The sequence below is a fragment of the Mandrillus leucophaeus genome, unplaced genomic scaffold, assembly GCF_000951045.1.
Source record: "Mandrillus leucophaeus isolate KB7577 unplaced genomic scaffold, Mleu.le_1.0 Scaffold71, whole genome shotgun sequence".
Taxonomy (NCBI): Eukaryota; Metazoa; Chordata; class Mammalia; order Primates; family Cercopithecidae; genus Mandrillus; species Mandrillus leucophaeus.
Window position 1 is genome coordinate 5,583,374 of NW_012107697.1, and position 25,854 is coordinate 5,609,227.

Below are 25,854 nucleotides of genomic sequence, written 5' to 3' on the forward strand. Positions count from 1 at the left end.
ACTTACATATATTTATATGTATATTTATAATATAGTATAAATAAACATATTTATAAACATATATGTATTTACATATACATATATACATATACATATTTATACTATATTGTGACTATACTTCATATAGTCAAGACAGTGGAGGAATACATGGTCATCATGAGTAGAGAAATAGACATAAAGAGGACTCAAGTTGAACTAAAGTTAAAAATATATATATATGGGATTAAAAATTTACCGAATGAGTTTAAGAGATTAGACACTGCAGAAGAAAAGATTAGTGAACTTAAAAACATATCCATAGAAATTGCTATGAAACAGAAAGGAAAAAGACTGGAAAAATATGAACATTGTATTAGTACACTGAGAAAATATCGGGCAATCTAAAACATGTGTAATTGGAGTTTAAAAAAAGGATAGAGAGAAGGGAGGAAGAAAATGAACATAAAAATTACTTTTAAAACTAATGACATAAAGTTTTTTCAAATTTGATAGAAGCTATAAAATCACAAATTTAAAAATCTTAAAGTATTTTTAAAGTAGAAGAAACAAAGAAAACTACACCAAGACATGTCATAATCCAACTGTTGAAAACCAGTGCAAAAGATAAAAATCTTAAAGTCAGCCAGAGTAAAAAGATATATTACAAATACAGGAACAAAGATAAAATAATTGACAACAGACCTTATCAGAAATCATACAGATGAGAAGATAATGGAGAGGCATCTTTAATGCACTGAAGGAAAAGAACTGTCTCCATACCCAATAAAAATATCGTTCATAAATGACAGCAAAATAAAAACTTCCTCAGACAAACAAAGATTGTCTGAAGTTAATTCATTCATTGCTTAATTAATTCATCAGCAGCAGACCTGCACTACAAGAAAGGAATTTCTTTGCACAAAAGGAAAACAATACCAGGTTGAAATTTGACTCTACATGAAGGAATGGAGGACACTAAAAATAATTAGGTATATCTGTCAATATAAAAGACACTCTAAAACATCATTTCAAAAATTTCTTTATAAAATAATTGACTCTTTAAAATAAAAAGAGTGACAATGTGTGATGGGGTTTATAGCATTTGCAGAAGTAAAATGTATTACATCAAAAGCACAAAGGACAGAAGAAAAAATGGAAGTATATTGTTTTAAGAATCTTACATTCTACATGAAGTACTTTAACATTATTTAAAATTCCACTCAATAAATTTAAGTTAAGGCAAATCTTAGGAAACCTCTGGAAAAAGAAGCATAGCTAATAAGCCAATAATAAAGATAGAATGTAAAATGGAACCACAAAAAAAATTAATCAAAAAACAAGTCAGTATAAGAGGGAAAAAGTACCAAAGAATAAAAGGATCAACGGAAAACAAAAGGCATAGAAGGGGCTTCAAGATAGCTAACTATTAGGATTTTGTGCTTGCATCCTTCACTTAGAAGAACCAAAATAATGTGTAAACAATCATCCTTCAAATACATTATCCAAGTGAGAACTCTGGAATTCAACAGAAAAAGTGACTGAAAACACCAAAAGCAAGGAAGGAGAAAGAAGAGAGGCAGCCTGCTTGGCCAGGATTGGCAGGCGCCAGAGTAACTTTCCAACACAAAGGATAGTTGAGAGGCTTCTAGCAGCTCACTTCACCATGGATTCATGCATTCTTGGCCATGGAAGAGCAACTTAACATTCCCAACTTCTGAAACCAACCTAGGGAGCTGCTGAGAGATTGTGGGAGAGAACTACTCCAGAAACGGAGCTTGCATTCCACACCCTTTCTGAGATCTAAGGAGCTACAGAAATGCATCATTTTCAAACCTAGCCTTTGGCAGAATGCATGCTGTCCTGCTGCCCAGCCATGCTTGCCGGAGCATTAGGGAAACATGGACTGCTGCTGCTGGGACTGAGGTGCAACCTGGGAGCACTCCCACAGCTAGGCCCAAGAAGTAAGCAAGGCATGAGCTGCAGCTGTCAGTATTGGGAAGCGTGTACCACCAGGACTGAGACTGAGATGTGAACAGGGTACGAGCTGCCACTAGGACTTAGTTGTGAGTTGGGCAGGGGCTACCTACAGCCAGGGCTGTGGCATGAGCTAGGCATGGGCTACAGCCACCAGGGGTAAGGGGCAAGTGCCACTGCAGTTGGGGCATGAGAGGGACATGCATTGCCCAACCACTGGCCCAGGCTGTGGCCACCAATACCAGCCCCAACCTCTCCAGTTGGAGGGCCTCAGGACAGCTGCTACCACACTTCACACAGGCACTCTGCCTTGGCCTGAATATTGCCCTACTCCCTCTCACCATGGCTGGTGCCTGCTGTTATTGGGGAACCTGAGCACAAGCCTACCCAGTGGGTTTGTTTCTCTTCCCTGAGATAGAGCACATAATCCATGATCCTTGGGTTTGCCCAACTCAATTCACCACGTTAGGTTCCTGAACACTCTCCTAGCAACCTGAAGTTAGGCCTAAACTCCTACCCACTACCACCTCAGCTGGCCCTTACCAGTTAGTGCCACCTGCAGGCCTGGAGACTGCCATCAACGCACACTGCTCAGGACCCAGAGAATTGTCCCACCACTGCTGCTGTCATAGCCCGTGCCACACTGGCTGCCTAGGAACCCAAGAACCTGCCCATCTGCCTGGATCACTCCTGCTACTATTAGAATCTGAGCAAGTCACCTGGAGGCCTATGAATTGGCTGACCAGTAACCATGAACACTGATGCCAGTGTACATCATTCTGGGGCAAAAAGATAGGCATTCTCAGCCCACCACTGTCACCACTGGGTCCTGAAGACTAACCCACATTGCATCCCAGTCCCCAGCACAACTTTACTACAGTTTTCCCTAATAATTGCACCCGAACTCACTGAGGAAATCACAGATACCAATAACACCACCTACAGCCAAAGAAATCATACAGAGGCTGTACTACTGCATGCACCCAGAATCAAAGCCAAAATGCTCTACCCAGCAAACACCTAAAATACATCTTCAGGAAAAAGTTGTCTCCTACAAAAGTAAATTCAAAAATAGGAGGAAGTGACTGCTACACCAAATACATAGATATCATCATAAGAACATAGGAAACATGAAAAAGCAAGGAAATATACCTCCAAAGGAACACCATAACTTTTCAGCAATAGATCTTAATAAACAAAATTTTCAAAATCCCGATTAAAGAATTCAAGATATTGATTTTAAAGAAGTTCAGTGAGATGCAAGATAATTCTTAAAAAATAATACAAATAAATCAGAACAACAATTCAGGATATGAATGAGAAATTTAATAAAGAGATAGGTTTTTTTTTAGGAACTTAATGGAAATTCTGGAAGTATTCTTGAAGGAAGTGCAAAATACATTTGGAAGCTCAACAACAAAGTAGATCAAACAAAAGAAAGATTCTCAGAATTTAAAGAAAATCTTTTGAAATAACACAGTCAAATAAGAAATAAAGGAAAAAGAATAAAAAAGAATGAGAAAAAGCCTTTGTGACATTTGGTATAACATAAAGCGACTAAATATTCAAATTATCAGTATCTCCAAGGGTGAAGAGAAAGTGAAAGGACTAGAAAAACCTATTTAAGAAAATAGTAGATGAAAACTTCCCAAGTTATCAAGAGATTTAGACATCCAAATACAAGAGGCTCAGCAAGCCCCAGGCAGATAAAATGCAAAAGGGTCTTCTCCATGGCACATTATAGTAAGAATGTCTAAAGCCAAAGATAAAAAGTGAATTTTAAAAACAGTAAGAGAAAAGCACCTAATCACCTGTAAAGGAAACCTCATCAAACTAACAACAGATTTCTCAACAGAAACCTTACAGACCAGAAAAGAACGAGATAATACATTCAAAGTGCTGAAGGAAAAAAAAAAAAAGCACTATCAACCAAGAATACTATGTCCTGCAAAATTATCCTTCATAAATGAATAACAAATAAAGTCTTTCCAAGATAAGCAAATGGCAAAGGAATTCATTATCACTAGGCCAGTCCTACAAGAAATGCTCACAGGAGTCTTCAACCTGGGCATTAAAGAATGAGATTTACCATCATGAAAACACATAGGACTATAAAACTCACTGGTAAAGTAATCACACAAAGGAAGAACAAAAATGATTTAAATGGTACCACTATAGATATCCACCAAACTATGACAAACAATTAAAAAATGAAAAGAAATGTAAACCAGAAAACAGTAAACAATATGACAAGAACAAAGCCTCACATATCAATAATAACCTTGAACATAAATGAATTAAATTATCCACTTAAAAAATATAGAGAGGATAAATACATTTTTAAAAAATTCCAACTATATGCTGCTTTTAAGAAACTCACTTTACCAGTAAAGACACATATCGACTGAAAGTAAAAGAATGGAGAAAGCTATTCCATGTAAATGGAAACCGAAAGCGAGCAGGAGCAGCTATACATGTATTAAATAAAACAGAATTTAAGTCACAAACAGAAAAAAAACAACAACAACAAAGAAGGTCATTATATAATGAACAAGGGATCAATTGAACAAAAACATACAGCAATTCTAAATACAGATTCAGCCAACACAGCAGTACCCACATTCATAAAGCAAATATTACTAGATCTAAAGAGATAGATGTGCTTCAATACAATAGTAGTGGGGGACTTCAACACCCCACTCTGAGATAAATCATCTAGAAAGAAAATCAACAGAAAAACATTGGATTTAAACTGGGCTTACAACCAAATGGACCCTACAGACATTTACAGAACATTCAACACAACAACCTCAGAATATACATTCTTTTAATTAGCACATGAAACGTTCTATAGGCTAGACCGTACGATAGGCTACAAAATAAGGTTCAGCACATTTAAATAAATTAAAATCATATCAAGTATTTTCTCCAAACAAAATGGAATGGAATAAAACTAGAAATCATTACCAAAAGAAACTCTAGAAACTATACAAATACATAGAAATTACATAATATGCTCCTGAATGACCACTGGGTCAACAAATAAATTAAGATGAAAGTTTTAAAATTTATGAAAACTGAAACAGAATATACCAAAACTTGTGGGATACAGCAAAAGCAGTGCTAACCAGGAAGTTTATAGCAACAAATACCTACATCAAAAAAGTAGAAAAATTGCAAATTAACAATTTAACAATGCACCTAAAGGAACTAGAAAAGCAAGATAAAATCAAGCCCAAAATTAGCAGAAGAAAAGAAATAATAAAAATCAGAGCAGAACTAAATGAAATAGAAATATTACAACGTGCAAAAGATCAACAAAACAAGAAATTGGTTCCTTGAAACAATAATCAAAACTGATAAACTGCTAGCTAGACTAACCAAGAAAAGAAGAGGAAGAGGCAAATAAATAAAATCAGAAATGAAAAAGAAGACATTACAAGTGATACCAAAGAAATACAAAGGATCATCCAGAGACTATTATGAACGACTGTACACTGACAAACTGGAAAATCTAGAGGAAACAGAGAAATTTTGGAAAAATACAGTCTACCAGGATTAAATCAAGAAGAATAGAAATTTTGAACAGAGCAATAAGTAAAGAGTGAATCTGGAATAAAAAGCCTCTTAACGAAGAAAAGCTCAGGGCTAGATGGATTCATAACCAAATTCTAACACATGTATAAACAAGAATGAATACCAATCTTGAAACTGTTCCAAAAAATCAAAGATGAGAGAATTCTAACTCACTCTATGAGGCCAGCGCAACCCTGATACCAAAACAAAGACACAACCAAAAAAAGAAAACTAAGGCCAATATATCTGATAAACAAACACAAAAACCCTCAACAAAATACTAGCAAGACAAATCCAACAAAACGTCAACAAGATAATACACCATGATCAAGTGGGATTTATGCCAGAGATGTAAGGATGCTTCAACATATGCAAATCAACAAATGTAGCACATCTTATCAACAAAATGAAAGATAAAAAACACAATATTGTCCCAATAGGTGCAGAAAAAGCATTTGAAAAAATTTCACATTCTTTAATGATAAAAACTCTCAATAAACTAAGTATATAAGAAACATACCTCAAAATAATAAAGGCCATATACAACAAACCCATAACTAACATCATACTGAATGGAGAAATTAGCCTTTCCTCTAAGAACTGGAACAAGACAAGGATGCCCACTCTAACCACTCCTATTCAACTAACCCTAGAAGTCCTAACCAGAGCAATCAGGCAAAAGAAACAAAAGGCATCAAACTTGTAAAAGAAGAAGTCAAATTGTCTTTCTTTACTAATAATATGATCCTATATCCAGAAAAGTCTACAGACTCCACTAAAAGACTCTTAGGTTTTATAAATGAATTCAATAAATTTGCAGGACATAAAATCAACATACAAAAATCAGTAGCATTTTAATACACTAATAATGATCTAGTCAAGAAAGAAATCAAAAAAGCAATCCCATTTACAATGGCTATAAAAAAATAAATACCTAGGAATAAATTTAACCAAGGAAATGAAATATCTCTACAAAGGAAACTACAAAATGCTGATGAAAGAAATTAAAGATGACACAAATGGAAAAAATCCCAAGCTCATGAATCAGAAGAATTAATATCATTAAAATGACAATATGGTCCAAGACAATTTTCAGATTCAGTGTAATCCCTATCAAAATAACATTATTCTTTACAAAAGGAGAAAAGAAAATCTAAAATTTACATGGAACCAGGAAAGAGCCTGAATAGCCAAAGTAGTACTTGGTGGGGTGAGGTGAGGACCTAAGCTGGAGGCATCACATTACCTGACTTCAAAATATATTACAAAGCTATAGTAACCAAAACAGCAGAGCATTGATATAAAAATAGACATATAAACCAAAGAAGCAGAAGAAACCCATATTAAAGCCACATATTTACAGCAAACTGATTCTCTACAAAACCAGCAGGAACTTATATTGGGGAAAGGACACCCTCATCAACAAATGGTTCTAGGAAAATTGGATAGCCACATGCAAAAGAATGAAACTGGACCTCTCTCTCTCACCACATACAAAAATTAACTCAAAATGGATTAAATACTTAATTGTAAGACCTGTAGCCATAAAAATACTAGAAGAAAACCTAGGACAAACTCTTCTGGACATTTGTCTAGGCAAAGAATTTATGAATAAGACCTCAAAAGCACAGGCAACAAAAGCAAAAGAAGACAAATGGGTCTTAGTTATACTATAAAGATTCTGGATAGCAAACAAAATAAGACTGAAGAGACAACATGTTGAACGGTAGAAAATGTTTGAAAACTATTAATGTAACAAAGGACTAATATCCAGAATATATAAGGAACTTAAACAACTCAACAGGAAAACGAAAATAATAATAATAATAATAATAATCCCATTTAAAAGTGGGCAAAGAAGATGAATAGACCTTTCTTAAAATAAGACATACATCCATTTACTGTAGGGGGGAAAAAAACAAAAAACACATACTAGTGGCTAACAGTTATATGAAAAAATGCTCAACATCAGTAACAATCAGAGAAATGCAAATCAAAACCTCAATGAGATGTCATCTTATCCCGGAATGGCCATTGTTAAAAAGAAACAGATAAAAAAAGAGCAAATGTTGGCAAGGATGCAGAGAAAGGGAAAGTTTATACACTGTTGGTGGGAATGTAAACTAGTAAAGCTACTATAAAAAATAGTATGGATATTTCTAAAAGAACTAAAATAGAATTACCATTCAATCCAGCAATTCCACAACTGGGTGTCTATCCAAGGGGAAAAAAATCAATATATCCAAGGGATACCTGCACTTACATGTTTATTACAGCACTATTTACAATAGCCAATATATAAAATGAACCCAAGTGTCCATCAATGGATGCATGCATAAAGAAAGTGTAGTATATATACACAATAGAATACTATTTGGCCATAAAAAAAAAAAAAAAAGAATTCATGTCATTGCAACAATATGAATAGAATGGAGATCATTGTCTTAAGTGAAATATGCCAGGCACAAAAGGCAAATATCACATGTTCTAACTCGTATATGAGAGCTAAAAAAAATTGATCACGTGGAGGTACAGAGTGGAAAGATAGAAAATTGAGACTATGAAGGTTAATAACGGAGGGAGAGAGTGAAGCGTGTTAAAGAGTATAAGCATATAGTTAAACAGAAGGAATAAATTCAATGTTTGATAGCAGAGTGGGGTGACTATACAAAAATATATTGTATTTGGGTGATGGACATTCTAAATACCCTGACATGATCACTACACATCATATACATATAACAAAATTTCACATGTATCCCATAAATGTATACAAACTTTTAAATACTTTTTAAAAAGAAAACAAAAAGGCAAGATGGTAAATTTAAACCCCAAAGAGTATACACTACAATAAAATGTTAATAGTGGAATGTGAGTATAGACATATGGATAACTGTAAAATTATTTCTACTTTACTGTATATTTAAAATTTCCATAATAAAATGTTGGAAAAATGCATTTCAACCAGAAGAAAATATATTTATATTATATGACTAAATTCACACAAAGTTTAACAGGCAAAAATAATCTTTACATAAGGTGGTCAGAATAGTTGTTACCCTTAGGAATGTGGTCTGGGAGAGTGCTTCATAAAGTGTTTTTGGGATGCTAGAAATGTTCTATATCTTGATCTGAGTGATGCTTACGTGTGTGTGTGTGTGTGTAAAATTTATTATTAGATTTTACACTTTACAGTATGTGAGTTATTCCTTACTTTCGAAAAATCCTACTAGGTAAGTTCAGAGGTCATTCATTGATGGTATTTCAAACCCATTATTTTTCCTTACTTACAGAAATATGTAGGAGAAAGCACATTCTTTGCTCGGTTTATTATGAGAATAAAATCAAATCTGAGTAATTTAGTGACAGGTTGGATTTTATATTTTAGAGTGTTTGGGGTCTAAGTTATTCAGAATCTCTTAGTTTCACAGTTTCAAGCTGGCACAGGATGGTTTCAGCACCATCAGAATTCAGATTTCTGTACTTGGCACCTTTATACTTATCTCACTCCTGGACATCTCCACTCGAATGCATCACCATCACATCAAAAATCTTAAGTCTACAAGTGAGCCTATTATCTCAAAGTATTCTCTCTTCTCTCCCTAAATTCCTTTTCCTTGTTCTATTTTTATCAAATAACCGCTACTCTTATTATTACCCTCTTGAAAACTCATCTTTGAGCTTCTCCTGTCTCTAACTCACCAAGAATTTTTTATGCTCTCTTTTTAACATTTCTCACATGTATCCTTCTGGCCATGATCCTATCAGCTTATTGGAATAAATTCCTAACTAGTATTCTGGCTCCAGTTTCACTCCTTGGCTATCACAGTACCACCAGATAAACCTTCCCTCCGTGTTCACGGCACTCCCCTACTGCACACGTTTCAGTAGGTCACCATTCTTGGTAGGATAAAATTCAAATTTCTTAATATAACATTCAAGGCCTTCTGTGCTGTCCCAATCTGCTTTTCTAACCTAATCTCCCAATTGTCCCTAACATGTACCTGGCACTCCACCAGTATTATTAATTAAATGTATAATTCTCTCTGAAGACTTGTTTATTCTTAAAGACAAATGTAAACCTTCACTCCCTGAGATATTTCTGCAGAAACAACTTTCTCTTTGAAATACTTTTGTAGTTCTTTGTATCACTTACCTGGCAGGTAACTCTAGATGGCATTTCTATGTTCTTCAACTTTTTTACTGTCCACATTTTAGTCCTTAAACCTGGAAGAAGCTCTTCGAAGATAACAGCCATGTTGGGATTTTGAGTGCATATGAGATAAATCTGAGGATATTTTGCAACAAGATTAGTTCCCACAAGGCACTGCAACTGTGAAATGGAAGAATGATTGAAATCATCTGTGCATCTGTAGGCCCGAGCTGATATTTTGTAAATTAAATAAATAAATAGAAGAACTCACCTGTGCAGACGCAGGAACGCTTAATTCACAATTACGTCTCCAAATTACCTCTAAAACTGTTATGTGTCTACTCCTTTAATGTTAGGATGTGATATTGTCATTGCATTTTTTAAATTTAAATAAAAGACATCATCTTTTATTTATTTAAATAAAAGACTCAGAAAAGCTTAATTCACAATTGCATCTCCAAATTATCTGTAGAACTGTTACGTGGCTGTTCCTTTAATGTTAGGATGTAATGTTGTATTGTTCAGATGACGCATTGTTCACTTAGCCAGGTTATCTTGACTCAATTGAAAGTTAGAGTTAAGAAACCTGGGTTCCTTCCTGTTTTCTAGAACCATCTGGCTGTGTGATCTTGGATCAATTCCTCTCAACCTCGTCTTTTATATAGACAAAACAAGAAGTTTAAATTAGATGAGCCCTAAATCTCTCCTAATTCTAAAATTACATTGGTATTTATCTTCTGTTTATTTTGTGAACTTCATATTATCCTCACTTCAGCAAAAGTTAGGGTTAAGCAAAGAAGCTTACATTTTTTGAGCACCTATACTATCTTTGCCACAGTACCTGAAATAACTTTTGTTATATAGACTCTGAGGATTTGAGTGATTTGTGTAAGTTCCCACAGCTATCAAGTGACAGAATAAACTTTTGATTCTCAGAATTTCCAAATTGATTAAATCCAAAGCCAAGTCTTTTTCTACTACTCAAGAGGCTCAGGTAAGATCTGCTAAAAAGAAGAACTAAGGAACAAATTAATAAATTTGAAACATTGGCCAAGAATAAATGTTGGCATATATTTATATTACATTTAAGTAATAATTTTACTATATAATGTCCTTATTAGAATCCATGCCAATATTAGAATTATAATAGTTTACATTTGTACAAACTTTTATAATCTACCTACAGTATCTCATGACCCTCATACCTTTTAAGTGGGTGCAACAGCCATTATTACCATTATGTAAGAGAAGAAACCAAGACCTGGAGAAGTTAAGCAACTTTCTCTAAGCACAAGGTAGCTAGTGTAGAGATAGCATAGTAGAGTGGTTAAAGGACTGGGTTTTGAAATTCTACAGACCTGAAATCAAATACCAGTTCACTCTCTCCTTACCTGTGTAACATCACATGAGTTGCTTAACTTCTTATCTGGGAATTGGGGTGGCAGAAGTGCCTGACTCATGGAATTTTTATAAAGAATGTATGAGGAAATATAAGGCATTGAGTACAATGTCTAGCCTACAGTAACAAATACTAACTCTTAACAATGGTAGAACCCCCACTTCTAAATCAAAATCTCATGTCCTCTCCACTGCACCTCATGACCTTTTAATACTTCCAAAAGAAAAAATCTCCTTTGAATAAGAGGTAAGTCATAGTTTTATCATCAATTCAGTACTATAATAAGGTGCATAAATAGCACACCAAAGGAGGTATTAATGACTTACCTTCAATAAAAGGTTGAGTTATTTTCCAGAAGTGATGGTGGTTGATTTGCTTTAAGCCATTCAACGCTCTTATCCAATCCCCAAATGACCAATTATTGCACCTGCAAGATGACTCCTCCAATGTATTTCTTTCCTAATTGTGAATCAGAGTTTTTCTCCAGATAAAGATAACTAGCCTGTAAGGGGACAGAGCCCAGGAATCTAACCTCATCAGCACGAAATGCTAAACAATTGATTCAACAATTCTAGGCCCATCAGTATGTAGTTACATGTACCAAATTTACTTTTTTATTATGAATGAAAGATCCTCAGTCTTGATCAAGAATTAATTAAGTTCTATTTTTATTATGTTCTGTAATAGAAACTGGAAAGAAATTTTAGAATGGTGGTACCATTTTTTTTCTTTTTATATCACATGCAGCCACTGTAATACCTGGAGTTTCAAAATGAGAGTGTTTATATAGTAACTCTCATTGGTTGTGAGCATGCTGGCAGTGGATCAAAACCCCAGCCAAGTTTTGCAGCCGTAATTTTATTTTGATTTTAATTAGTATCAATTAGGGCTAAAAAAATAGACAGTCTGGATAAACAATGTGCAGTTGGCTTTAACAAGTAAATTAGATATTTTGCAGAAAGGAAAGGGGGGAAAAATCAAGGGAAACTCTACTTTCTTCTTTCCAACCCTCTCCTCCCCCATTGCTGTTGCTGCAGGCAACTCAGCCTTTCAGAATGCTCTCTATGTTAATATTTCAGAGAGACCCCTATGTGCTTAGGGGTGTCAAAGTTGGAAAATTTATATATCTCTGATTGATGCTAATGGGCTTATATTGTCTAGCATTGGATCCCTACCTCACATATGAACATTCTTTTCCCTCTGAATTTTTCAAGGTTTGTAATCCAGAACGTACTGAGAAATTCCCTTTTCCCTTTCTCTGTCTGCATCTTCACATCCAGGCCCAGATTATCTTGTGAATAAGAAACTCTATAATTGTCATGAAAGGCATCCGGTAGTATGCTGATACATGTTTAACAGCTGTCTAAAAAAAGTATGATCTATAAATACATAGATTAAAAAAAGTATGCATATATTTTGTAAACTGTTGGTAATTGCATAGTTCTTAACCACTTGCTCTCAAACCAGTAAACTGTGTCTTCTTACTGAATAAGCTGGTAGGCACTCACACCAACACGTAGGGAATCTTATGTGTGCAGAAAATTAGGCTGCTGTGGCTATGTAGAAAATGTTGTATGGGCTTAGAAAAGAGAGTGGGCAAGTAATTTCTCCATCTATAGAAAAGGAATCTAAATTAGCCATCATCCCTTTCAGGTCTAACTTTCTGTGCTTCATTCCATGTAAAAAAACCCTTGAATTTGGTCATTTGTCACAGTAATTATTTCAGTTTGGTTCTTTTTTATATAATTTCAACTTTTATTTTAGATTTGGGGGTATATATGCAGGTTTGTTACATGAGTATATTGTGTGACACTGAGGTGTGAAGTACTATTGATCCTGTCACCCAGAAACTGAGCATAGTACTCAATAGGTAGATTTTTGGCCCTTGTCCCCTTCCATCTTTCCTCCATTGAGTACTCCTCAGCGTCTATGTTCCCATCCTTATGTCCATGTGTACCCAATGCTTATCTCTCACATATGACTGAGAACAGAAGCACATAGGTATTTATGTTAATTAAAGTATTACTAATACTAAGAATATGTAATATATAATTTATAAATAATAGAATATGTAATACTGTTTATTAGAAAGCTCCTGAAGCCAATTAGTTCTTGATGTGATTTCATTCATTGTTTTTTGCCAAACTCCTTTATCCATAGCTGTTACAAGCTCTCTATTCCCAACTCCAGATATCTTTGCATGTCCTTGCTAGTGTGCCTCTCTGTATGACACTGAGCCATTTTTGTAGCTTGTCATATATGCAATTAAGTAAGTGCAGGTGACCATAGTATAACTCTGGTATGGGGAACAGCTTATTTGCTGCTTGCTGGAAATGATGCTACATGTTTAGCCCTGAGTTCCTCAGGTGCAGCACAACTCATTGCATGCCTACCTTCCATGTGGGCCCATCATGTTGCCTTGTTGCCTTGACTAGCCAATCTCAAGCTACTAATATGATGTCTCTGAATGTAGAGTAATGAATAGTGCACCATTAAATCGTATTTCAATTTTGTAAATACAGTTGACATAAATAACCTCGAAAGCATAGGTAATAAAATGTTGTGAAATAATTAAGAAGTGATGAACATTTATTATTTTTGTTTTAACATAATCATTAAATTGTAAGTTTACCATTGGGTACACATGGACATAAAGAGGAGAACAACAAACAATGGAGAATTCAAGAGGAGATAAGAAAAGAGAGAAGGAAACAAGGGTTGAAAAACTGCCTACTGGGTGCTATGCTCCCTCCCTGGGTGACAGGTTCAGTAGTACTCCAAACAGCAGCATCATGCAATACACCTTTGTAACAAATCTGCACATGTATCCCCAGAATCTAAAGTAGAGTTTGAAAAGGAAAAAAAAATCAATTAAAAAATTTTTAAATTGTAAGTTAATTTAATTTTTTTGTTATTTGATTTTGAGACTGAGTTTCACTCCAGTTGCCCAGGCCGGAGTACAGTGGTGTAATCTCGGCTCGCTGCAATCTCTGCCTGCCAGGTTCAAGCAACTCTCCTGCCTCAGCCTCCTGAGTAGCTAGGATTACAGGCGCACATGATCACACCCGGCTAATTTTTTGTATTTTTAGTAGAGACTGGGTTTCCCCGTGTTGGCCAGGCTGGTCTCAAACTCCTGACCTCAGGTGATCCACCTACCTCCACCTCCCAAACTGCTGGGATTACAGGTGTAAGCCACCATGCCTGGCCTATTTAATTTTTAAGAATAATAACGTTTAGCAACCAAAAGGCAAAATTCTTGAAAATTTAATAGCCATGTCTTACAAACCAATATGAGCCAGTCCCAGCACATGGCTGAGTACATCTCAGCTTGGTAAGTGCCTATTCACTTCTGAATAACAATGCAGGTCTTCAAGAGATCTTAAAATGAGGTAGTGAGGAAATAGCCTCTACAGAAACTGAAGGGGCCAGTCTTGCCCTTTCATATAGATCATTTGACATCACCAAATATCTCCTATCACTCAAGTTTTTGCCTAGTGGATCTTCTGTAGATATGAACTTCCGAACTCAATGTTTCATACACTGTTGAGACCATTTAATCAGAAACAGAACAGAGTCCAGATCAAAACAGATAAATATAGGCAACATTTCCAAATGTGGAACTGGCGAAGGAACACTTCTTCAGCCTACAATATTCTCTATAGCTTTAAGCAAAGTTAGGTCCTAACCCATGGTTTCCAGAACAAAACCAATGACTTCTTAGCTGATTTGCCTCAATTCATGGATTGACCTGCCTCTTGTGAAAGTGTTTCTTTTTAGAGCCTTATGTCTTTCTGGGGGTTATTTGGCTTTGAGAAAAGGAAATCGTGGGAAATCTGGAATCCTAATTAGTGATGATCAGATAACATTCACTCACATCCTCTTCACCTCCTTAAAGCCAGCCTTTCAATCAGACATCCATTCTCAGGCCTCCTCCTCCTGGATCCAGTTATCAGTACTGCACTAGAAAAGCCTTCCCTGGACATTGACTTCTTACTTTTTTTCATTTAAAAAAAGAAAAAAGAAAAAATGCAAACAAAACACTTGTAATTTAAACTTCCTGGTTTCCAAAATCATAATGTATTCTCTACATGGAAATCCATAATCAAATGTCAAATACATATATACACATATATGTATGTGTGTATGTACAGCTTTGTAATACATATAGATTATATGCAGTATGTACATATAATTTTTATTCATTCACTTTTGCAGATCAAAGTATGTTTTTAAGCCAAGCTGCCTTTTCTATGCTCATGTGGCTAAGCAGGGTTAGGGTGCATTTTTAGCTATTCAGTCTTGTTTTTATTAAATTTTTTTTTTTACTTTTCTATTTTGTATATCCCTCATCTTCTTTGTGAGGGTATAGCTATGCAGTCTTGAATCACTTCAGCCAGAGTAATCCTCTCGATCAGTGGTTCTCAACACGTTAGACTTACATAAAGAACTTTTTTAAAATCAGAAGCCCAGACCATACCTCAGTCTAATTAAATCTCTATAGTTTTTAAAGCTCTCCAGATGATTCCAATGTAAAGTCAAAATTGAGAACCTTTCACCTAGTCAATCAATAAGCCAGTATTGATAGTTTAGTGTGTGTCCTCTTTCACCTTTTTGGCTATATTCATACAATCATACAAAAAACATATTCAAACTATAGAGTTTTGATTAATTAAAACATGACATATTATTATGCATAGTACTCAGCACCTTGCTGTTTTAACCCAACAATTTACCATAGACATCCCTCCAAGTCAACACATATAGTTCTAAATCATAGAACAATTTTGTTAGAAGAGTAGCATACTAAAAATAGTATTTTCAGATTAACAATCTGGTGGCACTATATAGGAAGAATTAGAGATCAAAGGGGCTAGAGATTTCCTAGTGGAAAGCTAACAAAATTGTTAAGAGATAAGAGCCAAGGTCTCAAACAAGAGAGGTGGCAATGGCACTGGAAAAGGATGCAGCAATAGAAGAATTATCAGGAAGAACGAAGCATTGCCCTTAGTAATTGACTGCACTAGAAGACAGGGAAGGGGGAAGAATTAAAGGTAGTTCCAGCATTTTATTTTGGGAGCCTAAAAAAAAATTCAATTGAAAAATAATTATGAGAGCAAATTAAATGAGGAAGAAATGATTGGTTCCATTTAATACAATCCTCATAGCCTGCCCTATAAATTTCAGACTTGCCTAGCTGCACCCCACAGCAGCAAAAACCAATTCCTTATAATACATTTCTTAGCATATCTCCTGCTGGTTCTGTTTGTCTGGCTGAACCCTGACTGATATGATAGCCTCTAATTATACAGTAAAATGAATAGCAAGAAAGGAAAAAGAAATAAAAGAAGAAATAAGTGGCTAGGTGCAGTGGCTCATGCCTGTAATCCTGGCGCTTAGGGAGGCCAAGGCGGGTGGATTACTTGAGGCCAGGAGTTCGAGACCAGCCTGGGCAACAATGATGAAACCCTATCTGTAATTTTTTTTTAAATACAAAAATTAGTCAGGCATGGTGGCACATACCTGTAATCCCAGCTACTCAGGAGGCTAAGGCATAAAAACTGCTTGAATCTGAAAGGTGGAGGTTACAGTGAGCCAAAATCATGCCACTACACTCCAGCCTGGGTGATGGAGTGAGACCCTGTCTCAAAAAAAAGGAGGAAGGAGAGATGAAAGAAAGGACTGGGAACTGAGAAGAATGCAGTTGTTTGAAACAGCCACTGGGAGATTCCTCAATAAATCAAGTCCATTCGCTGTGCAGTAATCTTGTCTCCCCCATTATATGATTATTCTGGTAGATGTTAAGTCTGCATATTCCATATTCATTTTAAAATCTTGCATTATACCTGGCACGGTGTCCCTGGATCAGTATATATTTGTGCTTCACTGATTCTTTCCTTATAAACCTGTGAAATGTATTTTCTTATCTTTGCTCTCCTAACCAAACTTTTAAGTAACATCTAAGATTTAATGAGACCAGTTACATGTCTTCTATTGTCACAGATGGCAGAACCCTCTGGTCTTCTCCAGTTGGTTCGGAACTCTCATTAAAAAAAAAAGAAACATAAAGAGAGAGAGAGAAGAGGCAGGGGGACAGGGGATATTATTTACTGAGTGACCCAAGTACCCCACAATAGAATTCATAGGACTCTTGTAAAATTGGCATCTTGATGCTTGACTACATAATAGCTATAGCCATGGCAATATAATCAAGGTATTGCCCACAACAGACCTATCTGTGCACGATCACCATCTGTCATTTTTCGGACATGGATAATGAAGGAAATCTTGTCTATAATTCAATAGACAAATAAAAATTGTCATAGACAAGTACTGATTTTGTTTTACCAATACACTTATTCATTTCTTCTAGTCATGGCAATTCACAGGAGTGGGTACAAGACTTCAGCTAAGCCATAATATCTCATCTCTTTGTTCAAGGATAGAATCTAGGACTAAACTGGCCAATCAGAATTCCATGGAATTATCTTCTCTGGAGCTCAGAGAGAGAAAAATTATTTCCTTTTTTTCCTACACAGCAGTAAGGCTGTGAACCCAGAGCTACAGGCTGCCATGCACCATCCACATGAGGAAGTCTGCCTACAATGGAAGAGAATTAACCACTGTCAAGAAAAACAGACCAGGGAGGAAGGAGGCATATCATCAGTGCTGCAACCTTCTTTCAATTGTCTCCTGCTGCGTTCTGTTTCTCTTGATTATGTTAACGAACAGAGGCCCCTTTCTGTTTAAACTGGGTCGAGTTGACCTTCTGTTACTTGCCCTCAAAAGAGTCTTAATTAATACAAATCATAATCAAGGAGAAAATCCCAAATATCAGAGCTGCATAAATGGTACTGAAAAGCAAGTTCTACCATGGAGGCAAGCTTGTAAACAGGAAATGAAACTGGGAGTCAGGCACCAAGGAGATAAGGAAAAGGTCAAGGATCAGTGTGCAAGTCATGTTGTGCTGGTTCTTAAGATATTGTCTCTTAGCTTCAAACCTACGCTTCTAGGAAACACACTGACATGAAGAGAAGGACTTAGTCTTGGAAGGATTCATCATCTGCTGACTAAAGAGCCCTTGGGTCCTGAATAACGAGCAGTGATACCCAGGTAGTACGCCATTGGCCTTGGGTGAGACTCTGAGACTTGCTGGCTTCAGGTGAGACCCAGCATATTCCCAGCTTTGGTGGCTATGGTGAGAGACTCCTGCTGCTTGGGAAAAACAGAGGCAAAAGTAAAGGAGACTTTGTCTTGCACCTTAGGTACCAGCTTGCCCGCAGTGGGGCAGAGCACCAAGCAGGTCCTTGGGGTTTCCAAGTCCAGACTTAGGCTCCTGGACAGCATTTCTGGACCTTCCCTGGCCAGAGGCAACTCACTGCCCTGAAGGGGAGTCCCAGATCTCACAGCATTTACCACAAGCTGACTAAAGAGTCCTTGGGCTTTAAGTGAACATTGGCAGAGGTCTGGCAGAACTCCCCATGGGCCAGCAGTGGCGGTGGTCACCAGGAGAGGTCCCTCCGCCTATGGAAAGGGGAAAGAAGAATGGGAAGGACTTGTAGTTGGAGGGCCAGCTTAGCCACAGTAGAATAGAATGCTGAGTAGATGTCTAAGGTTTTTGACTCTAATCTCTGGCACCCAGACAGCATCTCTGGACCCACCAGGAGCCTGGGGGAGCGTAGTGCCCTAAAGAGAAGGCCATAAACCTAGCTAGCTTCCCCCTTGCTGATTGTTCACTCTAGGGCCTTAAGTGAACACAGGCAGTAGACAGATAATGGTTACAGCAGGCCACAGGCAAGACACAGTGCTATGCTAGCTTCATTTCTGATTCAGCGTAGTCCCAGTGGTGGTGGCCACAGTGTACTTGTATCAATCTGCCCCCAGCTCCAGATAGCACAAAGAGAGAGACATCGTTTTTTCAGGAGAAAGTAAGGGAGGAGAACAAGAGTCTGCCTGGTAGTTCAGAGAATTCTTCCAGATCTTATCCAAGACCACTAAGGCTGTACCTCTATGAGTCTATAAGAACCATAGCATTATGGGCTCAGGGCCCAAATTCTTTCAAATACCTGGAAAGCCTTCTCAAGAAAGATGGGCACAAAAAAAACCCAGACTGCAAAGACTACAATAAATATCTAACTCTTCAATGCCCAGATATAGATGAATATTTCCCATATCTGCATATTTCATTAAAATCTTCCTTTCTAATCTCTTTTTAAAGGAACTGAAGAGGACACAATAAATGTTCATGTATTGGTAGAATTAACATTGTTAAAATGTTCATACTGCCCAAAGAAATCTACAGATTCAATGCAATCCCTATCAAAATATCTATGACATTTTTCACATTCTTCACAGAAATTTAAAAAAAATCTGAAAATATATATGGAACTACAAAAGACTCAGAATAGCCAAAGCTATCTTGAGCAAAAAGAATAAAACTGGAGGACTCACATTACCTGACTTGAACCTACATTACAGAGCTATAGAAACCCAAACAGCATGGTACTGGCATGAAAACCGATACATAGACCAATGGAACAGGAGAGAGAACCCAGAAACAAATCCATACACCTACAGTGAACTCATTTTTGACAAAGGTGCCAAGAACATACATTGGGGAAAAGACTCTCTTTAATAAATGGTGTGGGGAAAACTGGATATTCATATACAGAAGAATGAAACTAGACTTCTATCTTTCAGCATATACAAAAATTAAATCAAAATGGATTAAAAACTTAAATGTAAGTCCTCAAACTATGAAACCACTGCAAGAAAACATTGAGGAAACTCCAGGATGTTACTCTGGCCAAAAGTTAAAGTAATACCCGACAAGCACAGGCAATCAAAGGAAAAATAAACAAATGAAATCATATCAAGTTAGAAAGCTCCTGTACAGCAAAGGAAACAATCAACAAAGTGAAAAGGCCACTCACAGAATGGGATAAAATATTTGCAAACTACCCCATCTGACAAGGAATTAATAACCAGAATATATAAGAAGCTCAAACAACTCTATAGGAAAAAAATTGATAATCCAATTTTAAAATGGACAAAAGATCTGAATAGAGAGTTCACCAAAGAAGACATACAAATGTCAAACAGTTATACAAAAAGATGCTCACCATCATTGGTCATCAGAGAAATGCAAATCAAAACTACAATGAGATATCATCTCAAACCAGTTAAAATGGCTTTTATCCAAAAGACAAGCAATAACAAATGCTGGCAAGGAGAAAGGGAACCCTCTTACACTATAGTAGGAATGTAAACTAGATCAACCACTGTGGAAAACAGTTTAGAGCTTCCTTTAAAAACTAAAAATTGAGCTACTATGTAATTCAGCAATTTAACTGATGGGCATATACCCAAAAGAAAGAAAATCATCATATCAAAGGGATATCTGCATGCTCACGTTTGTTGCAGCACTATTCACAATAGCTAAGATTTGGAAGCAACTTAAGTGTCCATCAGCAGACAAATGGATTACAAAACTATGGTAGATATATATAATGGAGTACTACTTGGCTATAAAAAAGAATGACATCCTATCATTTGCAACAACATGAATGGAAATGAGGGTCATTATTTTAAACGAAATAAGCCAGGCACAGAAAGACAAACTTCACATGTTCTCACTCATTTATGAGAGCCAAAAATTAAAACAATTGAACTCATGGAGATAGAAAGTAGAAATGATGGTTACTAGAGGCTGAGGACGGGTCTGGGGAAGTGGGAGTGGCTCATGGGTACAAAACAATGATTAGAATAAATAAGTATTTGGTAGCACAACAGGATGACTATAGTCAATAATAATTTAATTGTACATTTTTAAATAACGGAAAGAGTATAATTGGATTGTTTGTAATACAAAGGATAAGTGCTTGGTGGGATAGATACTCCGTTTTCCATGATGTGATTATTACACATTGCATGCCTGTTTCAAAGTATGTACCCATAAATATATACATCTACTATCTACCCGCAAAAATTAAAAATAAAATTTAAAAAATTCCTACCCTTCTAGACTCTGCTTCATGACACTGAGGGAGGGACTCCGAAAACCTCATTTCTCCTTCCCAGCAGCCCCTGTTGGGCTATGCCAACAGGCTGTAAGTCTACAGAAGGGAGAAGGAACATTGTTCTTCCTGTTTCTTTGTTGTTTCTCTAAGTGTTGCCCAGCAAACCTTAGTCATCTCAGCAGTGGCAGTTCATTCCAATAACAAGTGATCCAGGATCCAGGTTTTTCACTCTCCCTTCTCACAGCCCCCTTAGAGCTACCAGTGCCAACTGAGCAGAACCCCTTCTGTAGATCTCCAGTCTCCATTCTGCAGGGTCCCTACCCCAAGCTCCTGAGGCACCAGCAAGGGCAGAACCCCCTCCTCTAAGGAGGTCAGTCCCAGCTTCATGAGGTCATGGCTTGTCTCTTTGTCCTCCCCGAAGAGAACGGTCCTAGGGATGATGGTTGCTTCCTGCAGTTACTGTCTCCAGGCTGCCTCAGTGTTCCTTTGTGCCTAACATAAATCATCTGTTAAAAATGCATGTGGTTTCTGTTCTTCAGACGAGCCCTATTTAGGATTGTGTCTATGAATGAAGATAGTATTTAGAACAGCCTTAGCACAGGCTCCAGGCTCCTAACTGTTCGAGAAACTGGGGGGAAACATAGTGGAATGGACATTTGAGAGGAGAAATAAGGCTTTGTGGATTGGCCCTCTCTTGTTATTATTTGGGAGGATAAATGTTATAATTTTCTCAGCTCTTACCGTGGGCTCAGTTCTTTGTATACGTTATTTTATTTAATCTTACAAATCACTTATTTTCATCATTTTACAGATTGAGCTAAAAGAGGTCAAGTAATTTACTCAATGTCACCCAGCTAGTAAGTGGCAGAGCTGGGATCAGAACCTAAATCAGTATTATACTAAAACTCATGCTCTACGAATCTGAAACCTATGAGACCCGTCTACTTAGCTTCAGCTACAGGACAACCAAACCCCATTTTTTATGTTCCCTTTGGGGCATGTGTCTTAGACCGCCCAGTCCTCAACATGCAGAGTATAAGTTTACTCTAATGCCCTTCTCAAGGTCTGACTACCCATTTAGGGCATGTAGGACTCTCCACTAAAACTAAATGTCACAATAGGAGCTGGGAATGGCAGGCATCTGGAGAGAATAGAGTTGGTCTGATTAAAACAAGGAAGGGGGAGGGAGTGAGAAGTAGAAACAAACAGAGCCCTAACAGTTGAACCAATTAGTAGAAAAGTAAGTGTAACCTAATGCTCAATAAGGAAGAAACTAGCTTGTTCTAAACATTAACACACTCCTCTCTGTTATGCAGTGTCTGCTCCCAGCAAGCAGTCTAACTTGTGGAACAGTCTGAGCTTCTATTCAGAGCTAATCATGATCAAAAGCTTTTCATTGTTTTACAATACATTTTGCACAAATGTGGCCCTTTCTTTGATCCTTTGACACTCTAGTCTCTGTGGTTCAACCATTTCCACGTGAGCTAGCCATTGTCAGAGCTAAAATACACCAGGGGCTTTCAAGCTGGTGTTCCCATGTGGCAGGCCAACCTTACTGCTTACCGTATGTGTCATGTCGAACAAGTGACTTCATCTTACTGCCCCCATCCCAAAAAAGAAATATTAATAATAGCCATGATGTATTGAGCACTTACTATCTGTCATGCACTTTGCTAATATTTGGTGTGCACTGCCTCAATCTAATCCTCACAAAAAAAAAAAAATTCTGTTATTAGCCCTCTTTTATAGATGAGGAAACTGATGCTTGTAGAAGTGAATGACCAGCCTAAGGCCCACAGCTAGTAAGTACAGAAGCAGAAAACAAGTTTATCTGACTCAAACACCTATGCTCCTTGCTTCCAACCAGAAGGAAGTAACTGGTACAAGACTTGCCCTCCCACTGCAACAACTAGAAAGCCAGACAAAATACATGAAGCAACTATTTTCGGAGAGTGGGCTACAGGGAGCACAGGACTGCAATCCATGAAAGAAGGGAAGAAGCAAGTGAGCCCTAATATACCTTATTATTCCTCTGGAAGCAATGTCCAAGCAGCTGCATGGGGGTGGGAATCCAAGCAAAGTCTCAGGTTTTTACTGAAAACTCAGAAATAAGCATCCAGGTACAATAAGAAAGACGACATTTGTAAGAAAGAATACGGAAAAGGAGGAAACTGTGCAAAGAAAGAGCTCTAGAAATATGCGCAAGATTCCCATCAAATCTTGCACTAAATAGGAATCTGTGCATGTGTAGGGTGAAACTCCACAAGGCAAAACAAAAATTGACTCAATTCCAAGGAGATATAAACTGAACAATTCCGAACGCCTAGAAGATATTCTAGTACTTGTCACTCAGGATGGCGAGACCTTGTTGAACATGGAGAGGATTGAAGAAAAACATCAGAAAAGTCACATCTTGGTAGTATGGCTAAACTATCCTCAAAAATAAAGACTCAAAGGCATTAAGCCAATCCATAAATAACTTAACAGCCTGCCTAAAAAAAAAAAAAAAAAACCTAAAGATTTTTAAAGAAATACCACAAAACAATATAACATTCATAACGTCCAATATCCAATAAAAATCATTAGACTTTTGAAGCAGTAACAATTAAGGAAGAAAAGATGAGCCAATAGAAATAGACCCAAAAAATGACAGAGATAAGAACATTTGCAGAGAAGGATTTTGAAACAGCTGTTATATAATTATATGATTTAAATTGAAATTTAAAGCAAGGATTGGCAAACCTTTCCTATAAAGAGCCAGATAGTAAATATTTCAAGCTTTGTAGGTCCCACACAGGCTCTGTTGCATATTTTATTGTTTATAATACCATATAATGTAAAAATCATTCTTGACTCACGGGGCATCCAAAAACAGGCCATTAGCTGGATTTGTCTCACAGACTGTAGTTCACTAACCCTTGAGTTTAAAAAAATCATAACATATAGAAAGAAATGACAGATGTAAAAACAAAATAATCAAATTGATCTTCTAGAAGTAAAAACTACATTACCAAAGTTAATAAATTTACTAGATTACAGCATATTAAAAGATCAGTAATCAGAACATATCAGAACAATCAGTAACAGAAATAATATTTGAAAAAACAGTGGCTAAAATTTTTCCAAATTTGATTTTTAAGAAACACCATTCACGCTATAATTAAACTGCCAAAAACCAATGATAAATAGAAAAGTTTAGAAGCATACACAGAAATAAAAGGCATTGCATTATCTAAAGGCAGAAAACATGACTCGTCTGGACTTCTTATCAGAAATATTGCAAGTCAGAAGATAATGGAATTTCACTTTCAAAGTGCTAAATTAAAAGCCTTTCTTTATCTCTCCACTAATCTGCCTCTCAATGAGTGTAGTAATAATTCTTAACACGCATAATTTCTATAAGGACTTAATAAAATAATACCTATTTTTAAAACTCTGAATATGAAATTTGTTACGCTATTATTGTTAGTATTAACAATAGTATTGTTAGTAACAATATTGTTACTAACAATAGTATTGTTAGTATACTGTTATTGTTAGTATTATTCTTTCTATTCTTATCTATTATTATTTCTCTTTTTCTATTTAAACATGAAGTAATCACATTTTCATATCTCTACTACAAAATCCCAGACTTCTAGTATGGTAATCCGCCCTAAAGGATCTTTCAAGTTCATCTCCCTCTTCTCCCATATACATTTGCCTGTTGGATTACTCCCTGTTCTCTGGTCCACTGTTTTATCACTCCTATGCCTTTGCACATACTTTAGCTAACCATTTTCAAGGTCTAGCTCAATGCAGACATCCGTTAGAATCTTTCATTGTCATCTTTCCAGAAGCAATTTCTTCCTCTTCTATGTTCCCAGTATAAACATTTATACCAGTATTTCTCAAACTTTCATGTGCATAAGAATCACCTGGAGTGAAGCCTGAGAGCTGGATTGCCATGAGCTCCCAAATGCTGTCAATGCTGCTGGTCTGAGCAGACCCCACTTTTGAGTAACAAGGTTTAATGCGTTTTCTTATGATTATATTTCTATCGTCTCACCATCTAGAATAACTCTTTAAAGAAGAGAACTGAATTACTTTTGCCTTAGTAATTATCAAGGTACCTAGTATGGGACTATGCAGCTAATTGATACTTAAAAAATAGATGATAGATAGCAGAGAAACAGATATCACCTTAGCCAATCTCCAGCTTCCTAGTCAAACCAAACCTCACCTCTTGACATTATTAATCTGTACCCAGTTTTTAAGTGTTGAGGGAAGGTAAAAATCTTAAGGTCTCTATGAAGGCATTTACCAATGTATAGCCCATTACACTGTGATAGCTATCTGAAATTATGAGAAATTCACTAAGAATGATACTGTTGATAAAAATTTTCGTTCATCTTGCTGAATTTAAAATGTGAATTTGCTGAAACTTATTTTTGACACAAACACTGTAAGTACCTTCTGTCTCTTAGGTAAAAAGGAGCACATGTGTGATATGCTGTATTCTGAGTAGGAAGATTGTTATAACTGAAAACAGAAAAGCATTTCTTCCAAACTCTTATAAACTTAATGGAGCCTCTGCATTTAAAAAGCTTCAGAGACTTTTTCTTCCATTCCCTACCCACAAACTCCACGCTCTGCAGGCTCCCGGATAGCGCTGCCTAACCATACACTGTATCCTGTCATGTGACTGACAGGGCCAACTAGCAGCACCTCAACATTGTTTTGTACTGCAAGACTCAACATGTGTTTCCCCTTTGCAA